A 26,883-nucleotide genomic window follows, 5' to 3' on the forward strand; every position below is an offset into this window, starting at 1 on the left:
CATAATAACATATTGTTTTTTGGAAGACAACATTATTGAATTTGGATGCAAAAATACAAAATGTTTGGAACTTAGACTACCCAAACATATATTGTTTAGACCAATATGCTTTCAAACATATTATATATTGGAAGAGATCAAACATATAAATGTTTGGGCAATACCCAAAAATGTATATGCTTGAAGCAAAATATGTTTGGGAGTATATGTTACAGAAGCGATTTTTTGTGAGCGTGTATGAACAACAAAGTTTGTCAAAAGAAGGTAATATTTCGTTCTTTTTATGAAAAGGCTCTTTGGTTGCAAAACAATGACAAATTTCATAATGTAAAAATTCTTTCGGCGTAGACCTAAAAAAGTTTCTTTTCTGGGAACCAATTTTTTTGACTAACAAAGTTTTTTGTAGTTAAAGTTGTATCCCTCGTTCTAAAGATTGTGTCCTTTAACAAAGATTTATTTGCTTTTTAGCCGCTGACGACCAGTTTTTGCCAGTCGAAGTCGCCGCCGAATATGTCGACTCAATCGATTCAAAATTAGCCGCCAAGTAATCAATAATATCGATTTAAATCAGAAAAATTTGTAATTATATCCTCCACCATAGAATGGGATTGTAACACATCGAAATATTGCTCTAAGACCCCATAAAGTATATATATTCTGGGTCGTGGTGAAATTCTGAGTCGATCTGAGCATGTCCGTCCGCCCGTCTGTTGAAATCACGCCAACTTCCGAACGAAACAAGCCATCGACTTGAAACTTGGCACAAGTAGTTGTTATTTATGTAGGTCGGATGGTATTGTAAATGGGCCATATCGGTCCACTTTTACGTATAGCCGGACCCCCAAATTTGGCTTGCGAGGCCTCTAAGAGAAGCAAATTTCATCCGATCCGGCTGAAATTTGGTACATGGTGTTAGTATGTGGTCTCTAACAACCATGCAAAAATTGGTCCACATCGGTCCATAGTTATATATAGCCCCCATATAAACCGATCACCAGATTTGACCTCCGGAGCCTCTTGGAAGACCAAAATTCAACTGATTTAGTTGACATTTGGTACGTGGTGTTAATATATGGCCTCAAACTCCCATGCAAAAATTGGTCGAAATCGGTCCATAATTATATATAGGCCCCATATAAACTGATCCCCAGATTTGACCTCCAGAGCCCCTTGGAAGAGCAAAATTCTTCCCATTCGGTTGAAAGTTGGTACGTGATGTTAGTATATGGTATCCAACAACCATGCAGGAATTGGTTCCTATCAGCCCATAATTATATATAGCTCCCACATAAACCGATCCCCAGATTTGACCTCCGGTGCCTTTTGGAGAAGCAAAATTCATTCGATCTGCTTGAAGTTTGGTACGTGGTGATCGTATTAGAGGTGTGCGCGTGACACGAAATTCTCGTGACACGCGTAAATCACGTGAGTCGTGAACAAAATCCAAAGCAAGTCTCGTGAATGTGCGTGAATGGGACTAAAATAAATATGTCGTGCGTGAGCGTGCGTGAGAAATAAAATCGGTTCGTGAATGTGCGTGAATAAATTTTCCGCAAAATCACGCTCACGAAAAAAATCAAGATTTAATTCATACTCGTATTTTAACTGAAATTAATTTAGCTTTCGAACTATATTCTATTTTTGAAGTTTGTTACCTTCGCAGATTTCCGTTTGGAAAATGTCGTGAGGTTCGTGAATTTGTCGTGAATCACGAGAATTGTCGTGAATCATGCGTGAACGTGAGTCTTTAAAAGTAGTTCGTGCGTGAGTACTGGTTTTCATTTCGTGAATGTGCGTGAGTGGGATTGGCTACAACACGTATCGTGCGTGAGCGTGCGTGAATAAACATGTTGTTTCGTGAATGTGCGTGAGTGTGAGTAAAATTTCAGTCACGCGCACACCTCTAGATCGTATATGATATTTAACAACCATGCTAAAAGTGGTCCATATCAGTCCATAATCATATATAGCCCCATATAAACCGATCCCGAGATTTGGTTTTGGAGCCTCCTGGAGGAGCAAATTTCATCCGAGTGAGTTGAAATTTGGTACATTGTGCTAGTATATGGTCGTTAACAACCATGCCTAACTAGGTCCATATCGGTCTATAGTTATATATATTCCTCAGATGAATCGATTTCCAATCACACAAAAATTGGTCCATATCAAGTTCATAATTGTATATAGCCCCCATATAAGTGACCCCCATATTTCAATTCTGGCTCTCTACGTACTGTGCAAAAAGTCCATATCGATTCGTAATTATTTGTAGACTTAACTACACATAACTTTTTTGCCTAATATATACCACCTATGGATTAACTCACAATTTAGAAAACGATGTTAAGAAGTTTTAAGATACCACAACCCAAGTATTTCGATTGTGGATGACAGTCTTTCGTAGAAGTTTCTACGCAATCCATGGTCAAGGGTACATAAGATTCGGCCTGGCCGAACTTACGGCCGTATATACTTGTTAATTGTTGTATTTTTTGGCAAAACAGTTAACTTTCCACCAAAAATTAATAAGTATCAAGTTGCTATAATAATTTTGCGAAAACTTAGCTCGGACAATTTGGAACGAAATATAAATTTGATTGTAAGATTGGTTGTACAATTAATCTCATTAATATATTTAAATAATATAATAATTTCTGTTTTTTAGGCCAATTTAAAATTTTAACATTTAAAATGTGAAATTCACTTCACTTCAAAATATGATGATATTTGGTAGCTTAAATATAATTAAATCTTGTCTAAAAGTTGAGTAGCATCCCATAAATATATTTATTGTAAATTATTTAATTTCGAACCATTTGTATCCAACTCATATTCATATATAGGTCATATCTTTATAATGAGGTGGTCTGCACATACCAAAAGTATACTCGGGGCCCTCTTCACTGTGGCAATGACCGCTGCAACAAGTATGATCGAACATGCACTATGTAACATTTAATAAAAATACATAAGAATTAGTAAAAATTAACAATAAATAAGGTTGAATTTCATTAATTCATTTACCGGTTGATTTTCCTTTATACATCCTGGAAATCTCAAACCAAAAACTACTACAAATATGTGAAACAATAAATATGGTAAAATAATTTTCATTTCGAAATAATTATAAGTTTTTATTCCTCGTTTGAGAAGACTTATAAATATAATTTTAAAATGTGATAGATTTATTTATACGTGACTTTGTGCAATAGAACGTGTCAAATAATGTATGTCTTTATTTAAATATGCACTAACAATTCGTTAATAAAGGTGGTATTAAGTTCGAGTTTAGCCGCTAAAATCGTCATTTTTTCACGATTACTTTTCTTTAATAATCCATTTTAATGAATACAAACTTTGTGAAAATTTGCTTTGGGATATTCCCCATCAAGTTATAATGAAATCTGCAACAAAAATGTATAATTTTATGACTTTTTTACTGATTTAGTTTTCACTTTAGTGAAAATAAGCGGCTAAACTCGAACTTAATACCCACCTTATTGGTGTAAAATTAAAGTCAAATAAATATTGGTTTAAACAAGAAAATTAGAATTACTGTGGCATCTTAATATTTGTTAAATACACTCAAAAAAAGTGAAGCCTATATGACAATTTAAAGCCAATTTAATACTATTTTAGTTCATGGAATTATTATGTTTTAAGAAAGTTTTCTTGACTTTAATGCTTACGTTAATTAAATGAACTAAAGAGGGGAAAAACTTATACACATGAACCATAAAGAATTACTAAATTCGTGTCTCCCACAAAATACTTTAGAATTTGTTAAATTTTGTAAATTGTATCAATATTTGGCCCATCTTGACACTAAAGACATTTTTCAATTTAGATATCCAATTTTTCTTTCACACTACGAAATTTTCTTATGCAAGTGAAAAAAAATAATTATGTCTAATAAATTGTCATGAATTTGTCTAAAATTTTTTACTTAGTTTTGCTAATTGCATGACGCTCAATAAAAAAAAATTTATTTTGTTGATTTATTGATCGAATCAATTCAATTTAATTTAAGAACATTAGGCATTTAAGAAGATAGGCATAATATTATTTAATTAAAACGTTTATTTGGCATAACCAATATTTTAATTAAAAGCGTATAAATATTCTATCAATTTGTTGTTTGCCTCATGGTGAATTATTTGGATGATTTTTTTGTAGAATATTAATAAAGTTCATTTTAAAAATTGTTTCTTCACAATTACACAGAAAAAATTTCACAAAAATGAATTGAGCCTTAACATACATTTAATTAAATTTACAAAAATTAATAGTATCAATTAATTTTTTAATTTCATACAAATTGGGTAAAAACTAGGAATTCTACGAGCCCAAGAATTAAAATCTATGTGGGGGCTATATCAAAACATGGACCAATAAACACAATTTTCGGCACATCTCTTTATTTTCCTAGAATACCTCTACATTTCCAATTTCAGCCAATTGGATAAAAACTACGGTTTCTAGAAGCCCAGGAAGTAAAATCCGGAGATCGGTCTATATGGGGAATATATCAAAACATGGACCAATAAACACATTAAGGCACATTGGGTAAAAATTACGGATTCTATGAGACCGAGAAGTAAAATCGAGAGATCGGTCTATATGGGGGCTATATCAAAACATGGACCAATAAACACCATTTTCGGCACATCTCTTTATTTTCCTAGAATACCTCTATACATTTCCAATTTCAGCCAATTGGATAAAAACTACGGTTTATAGAAGCCCAAGAAGTAAAATCCGGAGATCGGTCTATATAGGGAATATATCAAAACATGGACCATTTTCGACACATGTCTTTATGGTCCTAGAATACATCTAGATTTCAAATTTCAGGTATATTGGATTAAAACTACGGATTCTAGAAGCCCAAGAATTAAAATCGGGAGATCAGTCTATATGGGGGCTATATCAAAACATGGACCGATACACCCCATTATCGGCACACGTCTTTATGGTCCCAGAATACCTCTAGATTTCCAATTACAGGCAAATCGGATAGAAAATACACTTTCTAGACGCCCAAAAAGCAAAAAAAAGATTTGATGTTTCTAAAATACGAATGCAAATTTTACTTAGCATAGAAGACGCATTTCTCTAATATAAAGTTTTTTCCTTAACTCGTTTTCAAATGATTTTGATGGCATATGAACACGAGAAATTAAAATTTTCTTCCTTAAAGCAAGTACACAAAACCCAAATTTAAAAGAGAATTGCGTCTTTAAAGTGTTCTTACTTGTATTCTCCGCTTCTATGGCTCGGAATCAATACCAAAATTTTTAGAGTAAAGACAAAATCTTTGGATCCGGATATGCTTTTTTTCAGTGTGAGTTGGAAAGTCCACTAAGTTTTTAGGGGAAAATCTCGATGCCTATGCATGGATAGTAAAAGCTTCCAATATTATCAAAATGGCAACGACTGTGAAATAAATGGCCAAGGATCATTTCAATTTCGTTAGGGACACTACGAGGGGGGTTCGGAAACTTTTTAGCCTATCAATGAAAGAGAATAGTTAGTTTTTCAAAAATATTTTTATTTTTCAATATAATCTCCTGAAACTTCAATACACTTAGTCCAACGCTTTTCTGGCAATTCTATTCCTTGATTAAAATAGTTTTCCTCAAGGTCTTCAAAATAGTGGTTTACAACTGTAATTGCATCTTCATTTGAGGTAAAACGCTTGCCAACAAGATTTTTTTTTTTTTGGAGTATAGTGGTGGATCCATGTCTCATCAACAGTTATGAAACGACGCTTAAAATCCATTTCATTTCGCTTAAAACGATCCAAACAAGCTTAAGAAGTGTTCATTCTTATGCGTTTTGATCGACTGTTAACAAATGGGGCTCCCATCTTGCAGAAAGCTTTTTCATCTGTAGTTCTTCATGCAAAATTAAATGGACTCGATCATTTGAGATGCCCATGATATTAGCAATTTCATGCACTTTTATTCGTCGATCATTTAATACCATATCATGCACTTTGGCTACAATTTCTGTTGTTGTTGCTGTTTTTGGACGTCCACTACGTGGTTCATCTTCAATGCTTTTACGACCACGTTTAAATTCAGCAACCCAATTTTTTACTGTTGCATATGAAAGAGCACTTTCACCTAACACATTCACCATATCATTATGAATTTCTTGTCCCGATAAACATGTTCTAAGGAAATATTTAATGACAGCACGCATTTCTAATTTTTCCCATTGAAAAAAAAATCTGAATGCGTCTTTTTTGAACACCTGTTTCTATATGAAGGAGTTTCCAGATCGAAACAAAATTTAACATGTATTCATAACCGAGATGGAAGTTTCCAAAACACTTAACTTTTTCCTGTTTTTACCGCGCTTTTTGTACTAGGCTAAGAAGTTTCCGAACTGCCCTCGTATTTTAGTCAACCAGCCAACCGTCCAGAAAATTATGCCAGAAACCCTCTATTCAATAGAAGTCTCTTCAGGGGATAAAACTTGAATAGTCAACTATACAGGAAAATGATTCCAAATTGCATTTCTATAAAAGTGTAAATCAATAAGTAAACAAACAAAAATTTTAAATCTTCACTTTGCCACACTAGTCTCTCTAAGATCCAAAAATATTGCGTTTCCAGTCAACCTCCTCCTAAAACCTTAGTCCAATGGCTGATTCATTCCTTGTCCATTCATTCCAACCATTTTTTAATTATTGATCAGTAGTTATTTTAACTCTTTTCAGTTTCGATTTTTAAATGGATGTGGGAATAGAAATTGAACAATTTAAAATCGTAATAGTTTTTCTTACCATTTGCCAAACTTCTTCTCGAAAGTCCAAATGCTTTGAACTTCAAACCATTTGATTCAACCTGCTTTAAATTTCTCCTCCCAAAATGGTTCTAATCCTGAACCATTTTTAAATATTCAAAAATCAAATCTGTTGCATAAACAAATAATATATTGAATGAAATACAATTTGTAATGTATTTATGCCCATATTTAAAACAATTTATTGACAGTTCATTGAATGCATTTACACGATTTGAAATCTACATTAAAATACCAACAAAATTTCCCTTAAACCATTTAAATTTTACAAGATTAAATTTATAAAAATATTTCTAAATATAAATGGTTATGAAAATTATTTTATTTTCAATTTTGAACATTTTCACCTGTTAGAGTTAGCTTGATTTTCGTTTCATTATTGTTATGTGTTATTTTAAATGTCATATTTTTATTCATATTTCCCTGCAAGAAGTCCTTAACACACTAAAAAGATATATAAATTATATTAGTAGTAAATAATATATCCCTATATGTGGAATTATAAATTTTTTTGTAAGCCAATACTTACATCAAAGATATTATCTCCACAAATTTTAATGGGTACTTCCATTGAAATGGGTAGAATTAAAATCGCGAAAAATGTTTGAAAAAGCAATGCGTACTTTAAAACGTTCATCTTGACTAATACTTTATGCATGAGAGCAATAGAAATACCTCAGCTTATATATTATTGTTGGCAAAGTTATTATAAATTTGTGTAAATACTAACTGTACAAAAATACCCTACTGTACACTAAAAAAAAAAAACAATACTGTCATGAGGCCAAAGATTTCATGTCTTTAAAATACGAATTTTGCATAGCATAGAAGATGCAATTGTCTGATATAAAGTTTTTTTTTCTTGTTCAAAAACCTACAAACATTTCATTTATAGTTATTGATTCGACTTAAATCTGGTTAAGAACATTTTGTTTGACTCAGGTCAACTTGCCTGTAATAGTTTTGACACAATCTCTAATGAAATCGTCTTTAAATTTGTTGACTTTTTGTTTTTTTTTTTTCACTACAAAGCAAGAAAGCGTTAAACATAGGAAAAGTTAGCATTACTTTATTTTAAAAACAACTTTTACTAGTAGCATAATGTTTACTTAAAATCGCATCTGAATTTGGAAATTTAAGTTGTCTTTAACACATTTGTAAAGAACTTTGATAGCACATGGAGAAAAAAGCTGGAAAAAACAATGAATTAAAAATTGTTTCCTAGAATAGAAGTACCCAAAAATCAAATTAAAAGAGAAAAAAAAAACAATTATAAACGGCAGTAAGTTCGGCCAGGCCGAAGCTTTTGTACCCTCCCTCATGAAATGCGTAGAAAGACTGTCATTCAAAATCGAATTACTTGGGTTGCGGTAACACTTGCCGATTGTATCATAAAACTTCCTAACACCGTCTTCTAAATTGTAAATTAGTGCATACGTGGTATATATTAAACTAAACAAAGGCCTCTTAAATACGTATATAATTCAGTTTGCCAATATTTTCTATAAAAATAAAATTTTAACAACATTTTCTATATAAATACAATTTTGACAAAATTTTCTATAGAAACACAATTTTGATAACATTTTCTATAGCAATAAAATTTTGACAACATTTTCTATAGAAGTAACAGTTTGCCAATATTTTCTATAGAAATAAAATTTTGACAACATTTTCTATGTATATACAATTTTGACAAAATTTTCTAGAGAAACACAATTTTGATAACATTTTCTAAAGAAATAAAATTTTGACAACATTTTCTATAGAAGTAATAGTTTGCCAATATTTTCTATAGAAATAAAATTTTGACAAAATTTTCTATAGAAACACAATTTTGATAACATTTTCTAAAGAAATAAAATGTTGACAAAATTTTCTATAGAATTAAAATTTTGTTAACATTTTCTTCAGAAATGATATTTTGACATATATAGAAATAAAATTTGTACAGAATTTTCTATAGAAATAAAAATTTTACAAAACTTTCTATATAAATAAAATTTTGGCAAAATTTTCTATAGAATTAAAATGTTGACAACATTTTCTATAGAAATAAAATTTTAACAAAATTTTCTATAGAAATAAAATTTTGACAAAATTTTCTATAGAAATAAAAATTTTGACAGAATTTTCTATAGAAATAAAAATTTTACAAAACTTTCTATAAAAATAAAATTTTGGCAAAATTTTCTATAGAATTAAAATGTTGACAACATTTTCTATAGAAATAAAATTTTAACAAAATTTTCTATAGAAATAAAATTTGGCGACATTTTCTATATAAATAAAATTTTGACAACATTTTCTATAGAAATAAAATTATGACAACATTTTCTATAGAAATAAAATTTTGACAAAATTTTTTATAGAAATAAAATTTTGGTAAAATATGTGTGGCTCGAGTGGCAACCAAGTTTATGAAACGACCGGATCGGGTGAATTTCGCTTCTCTAAGGGGCTCCGGAGGTCAAATCTGGGGACCGGTTTATATGGGGGCTATATATAATTATGGACCGATATGGACCAATTTTTGCATGATTGTTAGACACCATATACTAACACCACGTACCAAATTTCAACCGAATTGGGTGAATTTTGCTCCTCCAAAATTTTCTATAGAATTAAAATTTTGACAACATTTTCTACAGAAATAATATTTTGACATATATATAAATAAAAATTTGTTCAAAATGTTCTATAGAAATAAAAATTTTAACGAAATTTTCTATAGAAATAAAATTTTGACAACATTTTCTATAGAAATAAAATTTTGTCAACATTTTCTATAGAAATAAAATTTTGACAACTTTTTCTATAGAAATAACATTTTGTCAACCGCTGGCTCCATACCACGGTGAAATCATATACTAATACTACGTACCAAATTTCAACCGGATCGGATGAAAATCCGCAAGCCATATCCGAGGGTCGGTTTATATGGGGCTATACGTAAAAGTGGTCCAATGTGGCCCATTTGCAATACCATCTGACCTACATCAATAACAAATACTTATGCCAAGTTTCAAGCCGATATCTTTTTTCGTTCGAAAGTTATCGTGATTTCAACAGACGAACGGACGGACATGCTTAGATCGACTCAGAATTTCACCACGACCCAGAATATATAACAGGTTGGCTGATAAGTCCCCGGTCTGACACATAGATGGCGTCGCTAGTATCAAATGCATATTATTATTATATAGTACCAACCTTCAAATGTTTCGTGTCAAAATTTGACGTCTGTAAGTCAAAAAAATGGAAAAAAGGAAGTTCGTGTTTTGATAAAATACTGTTTTCTGAAGGGAAAAACTACGGTGGAAGCAAAAACTTGGCTTGATAATGAGTTCCCGGACTCTGCTACAGGGAAATCAATAATAATTGATTGGTATGCAAAATTCAAGCGTGGTGAAATGAGCACGGAGGACGGTGAACGCAGTGGACGCCCGAAAGAGGTGGTTCCCGACGAAAACATCAAAAAAATCGACAAAATGATTTTGAATGACCGTAAAATGAAGTTGATCGGCTGTGTGGACAGCGACCGGTGAACCGTCTTCGAAGCGTGGAAAGACTCAAAAGTCCGCTGGCAAAGTAATGGCCTCCGTTTTTTGGGATGCTCACACGCACAGAAAAAACATGTTTGGACATGGTTGCCGCATCCATTTAATGCTTATTTAGAGTATTTAATTGTCGCGAAAACCATGTATTTTGTCTTTGTAAAAATAATTTTCGAGCGGAGAAAAATATATGTTGGCAATAAGCATTTAAATGGTTCTCAAATGCCGCAAACATGTTCTATTATTTAAATGATAGAATTTGAGACCATTATATGGTCAGGAAAATCATGTACCTGACCATTCAATTTTTTTACTTTTTTACAAAGAAAAAAGTATTTTTATAGTTTACGTATAGATATGTCTACAAGCATTACATGGCCATAAAGACCATGTACATTGTTTTCGTGACCATTTAATTTTTTTGCAGCGACAAGAATTTTATAAAAACATTGAGCAGGTACACACGATCTTCATTTTGCGCGTCAGTCGTGTGTTGATTGTTTCTTGGAATGGACGGAGAATACGGAATTATTGTGTTTTGTGTTAATTTATTTATTCAGAAATTGCACGTGGTTTTATGTGAATACAAAAAAGGAAAGTGTAATTGAAACAAATGTACCTGGTTTTTGTTCTGCATTTTGACATATGGTATAATTTATTTTTATTTGCAGTTATATGATGTCTGTGTTTGTACATTTGATGGGCACGAAGTAAATATGGAATGATTTCTTATTGTTGAAATTGAACCAAACTAGAGTGTGTAAAAATATGTGAAGTTTGCTTGCACAACATTATAAATACAAATAAACAATGAATTAGTTTATAAATAAATAAAAACAAATAAATAAAATTGATTTTGTGTTTTCTTTTCTCAAGTGGCGTCCTTTTTTCGACGACGAAAAAAGTTTTTTCATAAAAATCAAAACATTTTAGGTTGTGACCATGTTCTTTTAACTAGAAGAAAAACATTTTTGACGAATAACATAACATTTTAGATCGTGACCATTGTCTTTTAATGGAAACAAAATTCTTTTTATCAATATAATAACATTTTAGATGAGGACAATTGTATTTTTCTTAGAACCATGTTCACTGAGCCAACATGGTTGCAGGTTAAAATGTTACATGGTCGCCGCAAAAATAGCTGCTATCATATTATTTTGCTCTTCGAATATGATTGTGGCAATCATGTTTCTTCTCTGCGTGCATGGAATAGTGTTTATCGATTACTTAAGAAGGGAAAAACCATCAACAGTGACTATTATATGGCGTTATTGGAGCGTTTGAAGGTCGAAATCGCTGCAAAACGGCCCCATACGAAGAAGAAAGAAGTGTTGTTCCACCAAGACAACGCACCGGATGGAATAGTGTTTATCGATTACTTAAGAAGGGAAAAACCATCAACAGTGACTATTATATGGCGTTATTGGAGCGTTTGAAGGTCGAAATCGCTGCAAAACGGCCCCATACGAAGAAGAAAGAAGTGTTGTTCCACCAAGACAACGCACCGGACCACAAGTCATTGAGAACGATGGCAAAAATTCATGAATTGGGCTTCGAATTGCTTCCCCACCCACCGTAGGGTGGGAAGGGAACTATGTTGAATAATAAAAACGAATTTTGACAAAAAAATGTGTTTTTCTTTGTTAGACCGTGGATTTATCAGCCAACCTGTTATAACATAGAACAAAATTTCGATGTGTTACAAACGGAATGACAAAGTTAATATACCCCCATCCTATGGTGAAGGGTATAAAAATGTTCCGTACTTCAATTCACCCTTCCTTAGGTTCGGAATCAATACCAATATCATTAGTGTAAAGACAAAATCTCTGGATGCCTTTTTTTTGTTGTTCCTGCACGAAATCCTACTCGGAACAAAGCAGACTCTAGCTTCTTTTGTTGGAAAATACCTTGATTATCCAATTTTTGGTCTGAAATTTTACAGAAAACAAATATCATCATTTGTCGAATTAAAATAAATAAATAGAAATTTTTTAATGATCAATTAAACACAAAAATTAATTGTAACAATTAATTTTTTAATTGACTTTGGTGATTGATACTATAATTTCTGTGTTTAAAGACATTTCATTTAAAAATTAATTGGATCAATTAATTACGTGATTGATATTTTTTTTATATTTTTTCTGTGTTACTTCAAATTTCATTTAAAATCTTTTGGCGCATACTGAGAAAAAAGCATGCCCGGTTCCAAAGATTTTGTCTTTACTTCAAAAAATTGGGTATTGATTCCGAGCCAAAGAAGCGGAGAATACAAGTAAGGACACTTTAAAGACGCAATTCTCTTTTAAATTTGGGTTTGTGTACTTGCTTTTAGGAAGCAAATTTTAATTTTTCGTGTTTTCAGTTTTTTTCTGCAAAGTCCTTTAAGAACGAGTTAACGACAACTTTTATTTTCCAAATTCAGACTCGAATTCCAGTAGAATTTATGCTATGTTTCAAGTAAAAAACGTCTTTAAAATAAAGTGTTGAAAAACATGTCCTATTTTTGAACGATTTCTTGCTTTGTAGTCAAGATGCAAAAAGACAACAAATTTAAAGACAAGTACATTAATTTTAAAGAACTTTTATGAATTATTAAAGTCAAGTTGACCTTAGCCCAAACATTTTTTCTTTCATGTTATGATACCCCTTTTTTAAGTGAAATCATTTAATTATAAGGACAATACGACTTCATTGAAAAGTTTATTGACTTTTGGATAAGGCAAAAAACTTTATATTAGAGAAATGCGCCTTCTATGCTAAGCAAAATTTGCATTCGCATTTTAAAGACTTGAAATCATTGACCTCACGACAATATTTTCTCAGTGCACGTTCGTAGGAATTGAACGCATGCCGTTGTAAAAATTAAAAAAGGATTCAATTTAAAGCCATTTAAAATAACCGACTAGGATCTTAGAGACGACAATGTGAAAATCCGAAACCGTCATGTTCTCTATACTTGAAGTACATTTTTTATGCTTCCAAGCAAAACCTGAAAGTGTTATTAAATTCATCTTTTTAATCTAAACTAATTATTAGTACTACTTATTATAGGGTATCTCATTGCATAATGAAAATTTTTAACATTCCTTGTAGTGTTGGAGAATATATTTAAAACTATACCGATACATCAATCAAACAACAAAATACACGCAAAAAAATAATTCTTTCCTCCCAAACGAAATTTTAGACAAACAAAGTTCGTTTCTCATTTGCTTTTCGTTGAAAGGAAGTACATTTGGAAGAAAAGTATATACTTTTTGTGATAAACGTTTATTCTTTTCCAGGATGTAAAAACAATTTCATAAAACTAACTAAAAAAAATTTTTTTCTGGCTAATTGCATTTTCCCTCACATCTTTCTCACTTCCACGAAGTTTTTTAGTTCTTAGCACCTTTTTCTGTAATACCAACAATGTAGAAGAAATTATACGATTTTATAAATTTTTAAAATTTTTTTACCTTTCGCCTGGACGGAGAATCGAACCGCGGACCATGCACTTTGTAAGCCAACACACTAACCACTGAGCTATGTACCTGTTATGGTCATCAATAGATAAATATCCATATAAGTTATATTTATATAGCATAGCTTGCGGCGCCCACGAAACGAATAAACAAAGTTTATTTAACAGAAACAAACATTTAGTTTGGCACCGTGGAGCAGTGGTTGCTACGTCCGACTTGCATGCCAAGGGCCGTGGGTTCGATCCCCGCTTCGACCAAAGTTTTTTTTTTGTTTTTTTTTTACATATATTCCAGATATGTTCGAAAGATTCCGAAAAAATGTTCAACATTACATTGTAGTATATTAAATTTTGAACTTTAAACTGTGTCTTATTAAAGACCTAAAGTCGGAAAAGAACAGTGTTTGATATAAACGAAATGGACTGTGTTGTTGTTTCAAAAATAACTTTTTTTTATTGAAAAAATAAAAATTTTGTAACAAACGAATTTTTTTGGTGATAAAAGTTTAAAATTTTCGAAGCAATTCAATAAACTCTAACAAAAGAAAAACGTTTTCGGTACACGTTTTCCAAACGTTTTTTTTCTTTGCGTGTACGTAGTATTTTGTATTTCAAATTCGTATGCTGATGCAACTATTTGAAAAATTTCTCATTGTTTGAGTAACAAATTATATTATGGCTCGCACTGAAAAAAATATTAGGGCGAAGCCAAAGATTACATGTCCGTAAAATACTAATGCACATTTTGCTTAGCATAGCAGATGCATTTCTCTCTCCTAAAGTCGATAAAATTTCAATGAAGTCGTTTTGTTTGTATGGTTAAGTGATTCGACTTTAATTGGGTAAATGTGGCATAGGTTAGGATAAAGTGGCTGCCCGATTTATTTTCAGGCTCACTTACACTATTCAGTCCATTGTGATAAATGTGGCATGCATACACTCTTAGAAAAATATGTTTTTCATATGTTCCGATATAAACAAAATGTGTTTCGGGCACAATTTTAAAACAGAATATATTTAAGTGCAAACATGTAATGTCCCTAAACTAACACTAAATGTTTGGGACATCTATGTTAATATGTTAGAATATATTATGTTTGGGGCATGAATGTTTCATAAAAATCATATGTGTAAATGCAAACATACATAAATTTACAAGTGATATTTTATTCAAAGCGACAGAGAGAGTATAGAGAAAGAAATAGATATGGAGAGTTGACGAAAGATATCAACATAACACAGCGAAAGAATCAAAAGAGAACAATTTCTGTGAAACCCGCTTGTATGTTGTTTCGGAAAACTGTTTTATGATAAGGCCAAAAATTTGATATGCTTAAGTCTAAATATTATTTAATTTGAATAAAGAGAATGGACATTCGGAACCAAGAGAATAGACATTTAAAAAATAAACAGCATATGTTTTCGCCTTGAGAGCAGCATTTTATGTATGTGTTGACATGTGTTTTGTTTATCATTTTGGCATTATGGGCACAATTTTTTTCTTGGTTCGTTACAAGAAATCAGGGGTCTTCAAAGAAATAACGAAAGGGCACTATACTCTTTTTAGAGTTGGAACAGTAAAATGAAATAAGGAGGAAATAGTGAAAAATTACACAGTAAAATGTATAAAAACAAAGTTTAGTTCCTCTTTATTAATAAGTAGTCCAAGAGGAGTTGACGGACCACTTCAAATATAAAAGCGAGCATTAAATTCGAGTTTTGCAGCTAAAACCATTTAAAAAGTTTACTTTCTTTAAAATGAATTATTAAAGAAAAATAAAAGGCATTTTAGAGCGATGGTGTTAAATTCCAGTAAAAAACTGTTCACGCCTAAATAAATGTATGTTTATATTATAAAATTATTTATGTATATTTATACTCGACTCCACGTTCTCCTTTTGTTGGAGTTTTTGAATTCCTTCCATATTTTAAAGTTTTGTACCAAAAACAGTTTTTTGTTACAAAATTGTTATTTTTGCAATAAAAAAAAAACAATATTTTATCCAAAAATCAGTCAATTTCGTTTATATCAAGCACTGTTTTTGACTATAAATCTTTAATAACCCACATTTCGAAGTTTCATTATAAAAATTTAATATAGTATAAATATAAATGTGTAAATTAAAACAAAAAAAGTGTTCGGTCGGATCAGGGATTGAACCCACGACCCTTTGCATGCAAGGCAGACATGCTAACCACTGCTCCACGTGGCAAACAAATGTATGTTTCTGTTAAATAATGTTATGTTTGCATGGGCTCGTGGGCGCTGCAAACTATGCTATATAAATGTACCTACGTAGCCCAGTGGATAGTGTGTTGGCTTACAAACTGTATGGTCCTCGGTTCGATTCTCCGTGCAGGCGAAAGGTAAAATTTAAAAAATTTATAAAAGTGAATAATTTCTTCAACATTATTTTTATTACAGAAAAATATTTCGTGGAAGTGAAAATAACGAGTATGTTAGGGAATGAGCACAATCGTCTTTGGGAAAAATTCTTCCAAGCATATAATATTTTTGGGCTCAAAATGCTTCCAAACATATAATATGTTCACATAAAACAAACATATTAATGTTTCGGCAGTATCCAATAATATATGTGCTTCCTGCAAAATATGTTTGGAACATATGTTAAAGAAGCGATTTTTTTTGAGGGTGTAGTGAGAATATTATTTCTAAACCCTGAGCAAAATTTCACGTAAATCGTTGTGAAACTATGGCATCTGTCATAAAAAGAATGTAAATCGGTCGAATGATATGTATTGGAGATATATCTAAATCTGAACCGATTTCAAATTTGACACGAATAGTCAAAATATTATTTCAACTCCCTGTGCAAAATTTCATATAAATCGGAGTGCAACAATGACCGCTGTAGTCATATGACTGCAAATCGGGCGAATGATATATATGGGAGCTATATCTAAATCTGAACCATGTTCCACCAAATTTGGTATGTATACTAATAATGTTAATTCTACTCCCTGTGGAAAATTTGACATAAACCGTAGTAAAACCTTGGCTTTTGTGATCATGTGAATGGAAATCTGATGAAAGGTATACTCGTATATGCACACAAAAATTTTTTTTTTTCTGATTCAATCAGGAAATTAATTGATCCAATTAATTTTTTTATTCTTCAATCACAGAAATGATAGTATCAATTAAAAAATTAATTGATTTAATTAAACAATTAATTGATAATATTAATTTTTGTGATTGATTTTTGTTTCAATTAAAAAATTTGTTGAATCAATTAAATTTTTAATAGAATAGTTTTTACAATTAAAATTTTAATTGGAAAATTTTTCGTGAAATGTTTTCTTTGTCTGTACAGAATGCGCATTTTTTAAATGTTGCCAGAAACCTAAAAAAATACTATCATTTCAGCGCGCAGGAAGGAATTCAAAGGAGCAAACAGGGCAATCGCAGCACTCTCGTTTGTCGGTAGTGCTGAAAATGCTCGCAGTTTGCCTCTGTGCGTGACATTATTTTCACAAAAAATTCGAAGCCTTTTCGCACTTTTGCCTGTTTATACCCTGCGCCACACTGTGGAACAGGATATTATAAGTTAGTGCATATGTTTGTAACACCCAGAAGGAGACGAGATAGACACATGGTGTCTTTGGCAATAAAGCTCAGGGTGGGTCCCTGAGTCGATATAACCATGTCGCAATTTAAGTCCAATCGCCTTCAAATTTGACACATGTTCCTAATTTGGGTCAAAATAGAACCCTATTGATTTTGGAAGAAATCGGTTCAGATTTAGATATAGCTCCCATATATATCTTTCGCCCGATATGCACTAATATGTACCCAACAGCCAGAGTTTTTTTACCGATTTGCTTGAAATTTTGTACAAACATAACACTTAGTCGTATAGTCAAGTGCGCAAAATTTGATTGAAATCGGTTCAGATTTAGATATATAGCTCCCATATATATCTTTCGCCCGATATGGACTAATATGGTCCTAAAAGCCAGAGTTTTGGCCCAATTTGGTTGACATTTTGCACAGGGAGTAGATATAGCATTGTAGCTATGCATGCCAAATTTGGTTGAAATCGAGTCAGATTTAGATATAGCTCCAATATATATCTTCGCCCGGTATGGACTAATATGGTCCTAGAAACCAGAGTTTTGGCCCAATTTGTTTGAAATTTTGGGCTAGGAGTACAATTAGTAGTGCAGTTAAGTGTGCAAAATTTGATTGAAATCGGTTCAGATTTAGATATAGCTCCCATATATATCTTTCGCCCGATATGGACTAATATGGTTCTAATAGCCAGAGTTTTGGCCCAATGAAATGGGTTCAGATTTATATAGCTCCCATATATAGCTTTCGCCCGATTTACACTCATATGACCACAGAGGCCAATTTTTTACTCCGATTTAATTGAAATTTTGCACAGGGAGTAGAATTAGCATTGTAGCTATGCGTGCTCAATTTGGTTGAAATCGGTTCAGATTTAGATATAGCTCCCATATATATGTTTTTCTGATTTCGACAAAAATGGTCAAAATACCAAAATTTTCCTTGTAAAATCGCGACTGTTTAGTCGAAAAGTTTTAAAAATGACTCTAATTTACCTAAGCTTTAATACGTATATATCGAGCGGTAAATCATAAATAAACTTTTGCGAAGTTTCCTTAAAATTGCTTCAGATTTAAATGTTTCTCATATTTTTTTACTAACATTGTGTTCCACCCTAGTGCATTAGACGATTTAAATTTTGAGTCTATAGATTTTGTAGAAGTCTATCAAATTCTGTCCAGATCGAGTGATATTTAAATGTATGTATTTGAGACAAACCTTTATATATAGCACCCAACACATTTGACGGATGTGATATGGTGTCGAAAATTTAGATCTACAAAGTGGTGCAGCGTATAATATAGTCGGCCCCGACTATATTATACGGGCAAATTGCAAAAAAGTGCGATTAGATAACAAAAAGTGTTCACTGACAGAGGAACGGACGGACGAACATGGCTAGATGTACTCATAGGCCGGCTAAGGTGTCCAAAACCGACACCGGTTAACCGAATTCAATTACCCAACCCGATACCGTACAGTGAAAAAATTTCGGTTAATCGCTTAAACTGGGTTTTGATCATCGTGTTTTCTATATTTCAATGTAATTTCTAATTTCAACTAGAGTCGTCCCTGAACATTATGGCCAAAGACACAAGACATATGTCTATTTCGTCTCATCCTGGGTGTTGAAAACATATGTACTATCTTAAAATAACCATTTTCAGTACGGCGCAGGGTACAAAAGGTGTTCAAAAACATGAGATAGTTTTCAATACTTTATTTTAAAGGCGTTTTTACTTAAAACATGACATAATTTTTTTGGAAAATATAGTTGTCGTTAACACAGTTTTAAAGGATTTTGATAACATTGTGTTATCAAACGAACACATTAAAATTTGTTTCCTAGAATCAAGTACGCAAATCTCAAACTTAAAAGAGAATTGTGGTTCACTAAAAACAGTAGTGTAAAGACAAAATCTTCGGGCATGAGTTTTTATACCCTGCGCCACACTGTGGAACAAGGTATTACAAGTTAGTGCATATGTTTGCAACACCCAGAAGGAGACACCCGTCTGTCTGTCTGTGAAAACATTTTTGTGATCAAAGTCTAGGTCGCAGTTTAAGTCCAATCGCCTTCAAATTTGGCACAAGTTCCTGTTTTGGGTCAGAATAGAACCCTATTGATTTTGGAAGAAATCGGTTCAGATTGAAATATAGCTCTCATATACATCGTTCGCCCGATATAGACTTATATGGCCCCAGAATCCAGAGTTTTAGTCCAATTTGGTTGAAATTTTGCACTAGGACAATTAGTAGTGTAGTCAAGTGCGCTAAATTTTATTGAAATCGGTTCAGATTGAAATTTTTGCACTAGGACAATTAGTAGTGTAGTCAAGTGCGCTAAATTTTATTGAAATCGGTTCAGATTTAGATATAGCTCCCACATATATCTTTCGCCCGATTTTCCGTCATATGACCACAGAGTTCAAAGTTGTAGTCCGATTTATGTGAAATTTTGCACAGGGAGTAGAATTAAAATACTACACTGGTAGAAAAAGTTTCGTTATATTAACGAAATGTGTCATTAAAATTGAGCCAATGAAAAAAATTCGTTAATATAACGCAATTTTTCGTTACCACAATGAATATCCTGTTAGTCAACGAAAATTTTCGTACTATTAACGAATATTTTCATTGTCTTAATGAAAATGTTTCATTATATCACTGAAAAAGTTTCGTTGGCTCAATTTTAATGAAATTTTCTTTGTGTGTAAGTATGCATGTCAAATTTTGTTGAAATCGGTTCAGATTTCTATATAGCTTCCATATATATGCTTTTCCGATTTGGACAAAAATTACCAAAATACCCAAAATTGGTTCAGATTAAAATGTTTCCCATATTTTTATACCCACCACCATAGAATGGTGACAGGGGTATAATAAGTTTGTCATTCCGTTTGTAACACATCGAAATATCGATTTCCGACTATATAAAGTATACATATTCTGGATCAGGGAGAAATTCTAAGACGATATGACCATGTCCGTCTGTCTGTCTGTCTGGCTGTTGTAATCACGCTACAGTCTTCAATAATGAAGCAATCGTGCTGAAATTTTGCACAAAGTCGTCTTTTGTCTGCAGGCAGGTCAAGTTCGAAGATGGACTATATCGGTCAAGGTTTCGATATAGTCCCCATATAAACCGACCTCCCATAATTATATATAGCCCCATATAAACCGATCCCGAGATTTGACCGCCGGTGCCTTTTGGAGAGGCAAAATTCATCCCATCTGGTTGAAATTTGGTACGTGGTCGTAGTATATGATATTTAACAACCATGCAAAAATTGGTCGAAATCGGTCCATAATCGTATATAGCCCCCATATAAACCGATCCCGAGATTTGGTTTTGGAGCCTCTTGGAGGAGTAAATTTCATCCGAGTCCGTTGAAATTTGGTAACATACATTGTGCTAGTATATGGCCGTTAACAACCATGCCTAACTAGGTCCATATCGGTCTATAGTTATATATAACCCACAGATAAATCGATCCCCAATCACACAAAAATTGGTCCATATCAAGTTCATAATTGTATATAGTCCCCATATAAGCGACCCCCACATTTCAATTCTGGCTCTCTACGTACCGTGCAAAAGTCCATATCGATTCGTAATTATTAGTAGACTTAGCTATACATACCTTTTTTGTCTAATATATACCAAGTATGTACTAACTCACAATTTAGAAAACGATGTTAAGAAGTTGTAAGATACCACAACCCAAGTAATTCGATTGTGGATGACAGTCAATCGGCCTGGACGAACTTACCGCCGTATATACTTGTTTTTTTTTTTTTTTGTCCTGCTACGCTTTTCTGTTTGGTGAGAAAACTCTTTCTTTGAAATTTATCTTAAATAGAGAAAAATATTTATTATTTAAGATATAATCCTTAAATTAAATGAGATATTCAATATCTTTCCCAGCAAAAAAATTTGGAAGTTCTTCCAAAGGCACAACTTTAAAAGCACTTCCAGAAGATGCACTCCCAATGATGTTCTTTATTTTAACTACCCATGAAGTTCTTTTAATTCAATTTTTTATAACTTGGTTTTTTCATACTTTTAATGGGTAATTTTAATTTTTTTTTTGTTTCAAACATGTTAAAAATAGAGTAAGAATTCATAAAATGATACAAATCATTTAAATTTTGTCGAAAAAATGCTAAATCCGATCTGAAAAAATTGTGAATTTTTGAAAATATTTGAGGTCAAACGTTTCCCAAAGGCGTTAGAATCCATTAGAAATTATAACAAATTATACAAATTATTTATTTGACAAAATATCACCGATTTTTTTAATTTACATCCAAAGCATTGAATTCGGATCACACCTAAAGAAGTGATGTAAATTCAGTGCAACGGCTGTTGAAATTTTCATTACTTTTTTGGCGACACTTTTTTCGCTGGGTTTATTAAGGATAAATATCTTAAAATATTTATAGGCTAAGATTATAACGTTTTTATGTTATTTATATAGGACCATTTTATTTACATCTATTACACTGAAAAAACATGAACCCATCAGAAAGAAAACTTTTTGTTAATTTATAAAAAAATTCTATTTTTTTTAGAAAATTTTAATGAAAATGTATTACAAACGCTGAGATTACGGCGATATCATACAAAGAAGTAAATATTTGTCGACAAATTCGAGAAATTTTATTAGACAGTTGTTTTTACTTGTTAAAACAAATTTGTAGTTTGAAGGAAATAACTGGAGTTAAAAATTGCAAGAATGCCTTTAGTGCCATACGAAGTTCAAGATGGATGCATTTGTAGTAAAGAGAAGTACGAATTAAGTTTTTTTTTATATTCTTTGTGTATATTTTTTCCGTTTTCAGTTCATTTAATTAACGTACTCAAAAAGATTATTCGAGTAAAGTACACGTTCACGTTTTTTTTGAGTGTATACAATAGATGTTATAAAATTGCGTAAGCGTCATTCTTCATCACAGTCTCTTCTCTTTGCTATCATCTCTTGTTTCATCTGCCATGGTTGTTTTTTACCCATACAACATACCGGATAGATCCTACACTATAGAGAACAAACGAGAAAAAATTTCAAATAGAAAATTATACGTAATTTTCTATTTGAAATATACTCACATCAATATTAGGAACTTCACAGTCCAATTCCCTTGCCTTCGCAAGGGATAGGAATGAGAACAGTATTATTTGATAAATTATAACGAATTGTAATGCCCTCATATTTGGCGAGATTATTTGTTTTGCGACTTAAATAGGGTTTTTACTGTTAGATTTTCTAATTTCGTATTTGCTTACATGGACAGGGACAGACAGTTAAAATAGCCACGATAACACGTACATCACGCATGAGCTTTTAATGATGACTTTAAAAATCACATCGTAATTTGTGTATTCATAAAACAAAACAAGAATTCTAGATAAGCTTAAACAATATTACACTGCAAAAAGTGCATAATAATCCATCCATTTGGTATTAACTTAAATGGATCATTTGCCATTGCTTATCGTTGTCTGTTCCATGAAACATTGGAAGACGAGATTGAAGCATTTACCGGCTGGAAGAGTATGCTAAAGTTGGATTAAGTGGATTGGCCATTTTAATTAAATAATATGGGTTATACTATCGATTCAAATAAAAATTTCATGAATTTTGTGTTTTTTGCGAAAAAATATAAGAAAAATCAACCTTTGCAGTAAACCTCATGAATATATCCTCCAATGTACTAGATTTCCATTTGCTAGTAATTTCTTAAAAAACAAAGATAATTTATGATTATTTGGGAGTATTGTGGTAATATGATACACACAAACATATAATTTTTAGATTCAATCACGAAATTATTTGATCCAATTAATTTTCAATTGAAATGTCTTCAATCATAGAAATGCTAGTATCAATCAACGAAATCAATAAAAACAAGTAAGGAAAGTCTAAAGTCGGGCGGGGCCGACTATATTATACCCTGCACCACTTTGTAGATCTAAATTTTCGATACCATATCACATCCGTCAAATGGGGGCTATATATAAAGGTTTGTCCCAAATACACGCTCACAAAAAATCGCTTCTGTAACATATACTCCCAAACATATTTTGCTTCAAGCATATATATTTTTGGGTATTGCCCAAACATTTATATGTTTGATCTCTTCCAATATATAATATGGTTGAAAGCATATTGGTCTAAACAATATATGTTTGGGTAGTCTAAGTTCCAAACATTTTGTATTTTTGCATCCAAATTCAATAATGTTGTCTTCCAAAAAACAATATGTTATTATGTGAACATATAATATGTTTGGAAGCATTTTGCACCCAAAAATATTATATGCTTAAAAAAAATTCTCCCAAACAATATTGTGCTCAAAATTTTATTTATTTATTTATATATTTACAATCATAATGAATTATGAAAATAAACAGGTAATATAGGTGCTAACAACATAGGTTTTCGACCTGAATGCTCAAAATTTTGTTTCTGCTCAATTGTATATTCCCCCACATCTTTCTCACTTCCACGAGATTTTTTAGTTCTTAGCACCTTTTTCTGTAATACAAACATTGTAGAAGAAATAATTCAATTGTATGATTTTTTTATTTTAATTTTACCTTTTGCCGGACGGGGATTCGAACAGCGGACCACACAGTTTGTAAGGATCAAAGAAGTAGCTGATCAATTGCCCAAGGAAAAATAAAATGTTAATTTTGTAATAACAAGCAACAACCACCAACTTAATTCAATATCGCTCCCTGTTAAATAGCGCTCCAAGCTACTACACACATATATGTTTATAGGCTATTTCTAAATTAATATATGTTTGCATCCAAGCATATTATATTTACAAACATTTTATGTCCCAAACATAATATGTTCTAACATATTAACATATATGTCCCAAACATGTTATGCTAGTTTATGAACATTATATGCTTGCACTCAAAAATATTGTGTTTAAAAATTTGTGTTCCAAACATATAATGTTTATAGCCAAACATATGAAAAACAGTCTTTTTCATCCGTGTACATACATTTAAATATCACTCGATCTGGACAGAATTTGATAGACTTCTACAAAATCTATAGACTCAAAATTTAACCCTTATATTATGATGGGGTCATTTAATGACCCACATCGTATTTTTCATCAGCGTATTTCATACTGATGGAATATAAATAAAAGTTCTTAGTCAGTGCATAAATTATTGACATGTACTAAATTCTTGCTGAGTAGTAAGAACTTTTAATTATATTTCAACAGTAAGAAATGCGCTGATGAAAAATACCATATGGGTCATCAAATGATCCCAACATAAAATGAGGGTTAAGTCGGCTATCACTAGGGTGGAACACAATGTTAGTAAAAAAATATGGGAAACATTTAAATCTGAAGCAATTTTAAGGAAACTTCGCAAAAGTTTATGATTTATAGCTCGATATATATGTATTAGAAGTTTAGGAAAATTAGATTACTTTTTACAACTTTTCGACTAAGCAGTGGCGATTTTACAAGGAAAATGTTGGTATTTTGTCCATTTTTGTCGAAATCAGAAAAACATATATATGGGAGCTATATCTAAATCTGAACCGATTTCAATAAAATTTGGCACACTTGACTATAGTACTAATTGTTCTTCTTGTGCAAAATTTTAAGCAAATTAGGGTAAAACTCTGGCTTCTGGGGCCATATAAGTCCATATCGGGCGTAATATATATATGGGAGCTATATCTAAATCTGAACCGATTTCTTCCAAAATCAAAAGGGTTCTATTCTGACCCAAAACACATACTTATGCCAAATTTGATGTCGATTGGACTAAAACTGCGACCTAAACTTTGATTACAAAAATGTGTTCACGGCCAGACGGACAGACGGACATCGCTATACCGACTCAAGAGCCCACCCTGAGCCAAAGACGCCATGTGTCTATCTCGTCTCCTTCTGGGTGTTGCTAACATATGCACTAACTTATATGAGGCGCAGGGTATAAAAAGTAATTGGTCCAATTAAGAAAATTTTGTGATTGTCTTTTGTATTAAATTTTGTGATTGTCTTTTGTATTAATTAAAAAATTTGTTGAACCATTTAAATTATAAAATTTTAATTGAAAATATTTTTTTGGTGAAATTTTTTTCTGTGTACCTATTACACAACACATACGTGACGTAAGTCTTATCATGCCCATTTTAGTTATTTGCGCTTAAGAATTAAACAGGAAATCTGCATGACCTTGCAACAAAAAATTAAAATGATAAAATCTAAACGCATAGTATATATGACGAAACGTGGAACGTGGACCTCACAATTCCTAACAGAACTTCATCGCATATTGGCCCTACTACTATCCGTTTCAACTTCAACGACGAAACAAATCTAATCTATCACTATGAAATCTTTACAATTCTTTATAATTTGTCCAGTCGTATTTCTGGCATTGCTATCGATGTCACAGGCCACTGATTTAGAAGATTATATTAATGTAAGTATGCATGCATTTGCAATTGAAAAATAATTCTTTACAAATTTCGTTTTTTGTTTCTATTTATAGAATCATGGATTTTTTCCGCCCCACAGACCAGACCACCCATGGAAACCCAACAAATACCCAAACCAATATAAATAAATACCATTCTGCATCTCCAGAGAAACGAAACATATGAGGATTTATGGACGATACAATCAATGACGTAAATGATCTAGAAACTGAAAAAAAATAAATAAATAAAAATTTTCGCATTAAATCTTAAATTTATATTTTCCATCAAAATACGTTACAACAGCCCAGCAAAAAAAAATTGGAAGTTATTCCACAAACATTTCTTTTAAAGCTCATCCCAGAATCCCCCATCGAGTTTTTTCAACTTCCGATGCAGTCCTTTTGGACAAGTCCACAAACATTTCTTCTAAAGCGCATCGTGGGATCCCCTAATAATTTTTTTCCATTTCCCATGCAGTCCTTTTGGACAAGTCCACAAACACTTCTTCTAAAGCACATCTTGGGATCCCCCAATGATTTTTTTCTACTTCCGATGCAGTCCTTGTGGACAAGTATTAGAAAGAAAGCAATCAGGCTATTTTACGTGCAAATTTTGTACAATTAAATTAAAAAAAAAAAAAAAAAACAAGTAAGGAAAGTCTAAAGTCGGGCGGTGCCGACTATATCCCTGCACCACTTTGCATATCTAAATTTTCGATACAATATCACATCCGTCAAATGTGTTGGCGGCTATATATAAAGGTTTGTCCCAAATACATACATTTAAATATCACTCGATTTGGACAGAATTTGATAGACTTTTACAAAATCTATAGACTCAAAATTTAAGTTGGCTAATGCACTAGGGTGGAACACAATTTTAGTAAAAAAAAAATATGGGAAACATTTAAATCTGAAGCAATTTTAAGGAAACTTCGCAAAAGTTTATTTATGATTTATCGCTCGATATATATATATTAGA

The 26,883-nt window shown here is 31.9% G+C and overlaps 4 long non-coding RNA genes across 4 annotated transcripts; 1 reads left to right on the top strand and 3 right to left on the bottom strand.

Moving 5' to 3' along the window:
- Positions 1–2,763: 2,763 nt before the first annotated feature.
- On the bottom strand, positions 2,764–3,481 carry LOC142219739 (uncharacterized). Its single transcript, XR_012717732.1, has 2 exons — positions 3,025–3,481; positions 2,764–2,944 (listed from the first exon to the last, which is right to left on the bottom strand). It is a non-coding gene; the product is annotated as an uncharacterized LOC142219739 (long non-coding RNA).
- Positions 3,482–6,960: 3,479 nt separating this feature from the next.
- On the bottom strand, positions 6,961–7,489 carry LOC142219740 (uncharacterized). Its single transcript, XR_012717733.1, has 2 exons — positions 7,343–7,489; positions 6,961–7,257 (listed from the first exon to the last, which is right to left on the bottom strand). It is a non-coding gene; the product is annotated as an uncharacterized LOC142219740 (long non-coding RNA).
- Positions 7,490–21,191: 13,702 nt separating this feature from the next.
- LOC142223545 (uncharacterized) lies at positions 21,192–21,566 on the top strand. Its single transcript, XR_012718784.1, has 2 exons — positions 21,192–21,260; positions 21,363–21,566. It is a non-coding gene; the product is annotated as an uncharacterized LOC142223545 (long non-coding RNA).
- A 508-nt stretch (positions 21,567–22,074) lies between these two features.
- Positions 22,075–22,747, bottom strand: LOC142223540 (uncharacterized). Its single transcript, XR_012718778.1, has 2 exons — positions 22,545–22,747; positions 22,075–22,473 (listed from the first exon to the last, which is right to left on the bottom strand). It is a non-coding gene; the product is annotated as an uncharacterized LOC142223540 (long non-coding RNA).
- Positions 22,748–26,883: the final 4,136 nt, after the last annotated feature.

Source organism: Haematobia irritans, chromosome 1, assembly GCF_050003625.1.
Source record: "Haematobia irritans isolate KBUSLIRL chromosome 1, ASM5000362v1, whole genome shotgun sequence".
NCBI classification, from domain to species: domain Eukaryota; kingdom Metazoa; phylum Arthropoda; class Insecta; order Diptera; family Muscidae; genus Haematobia; species Haematobia irritans.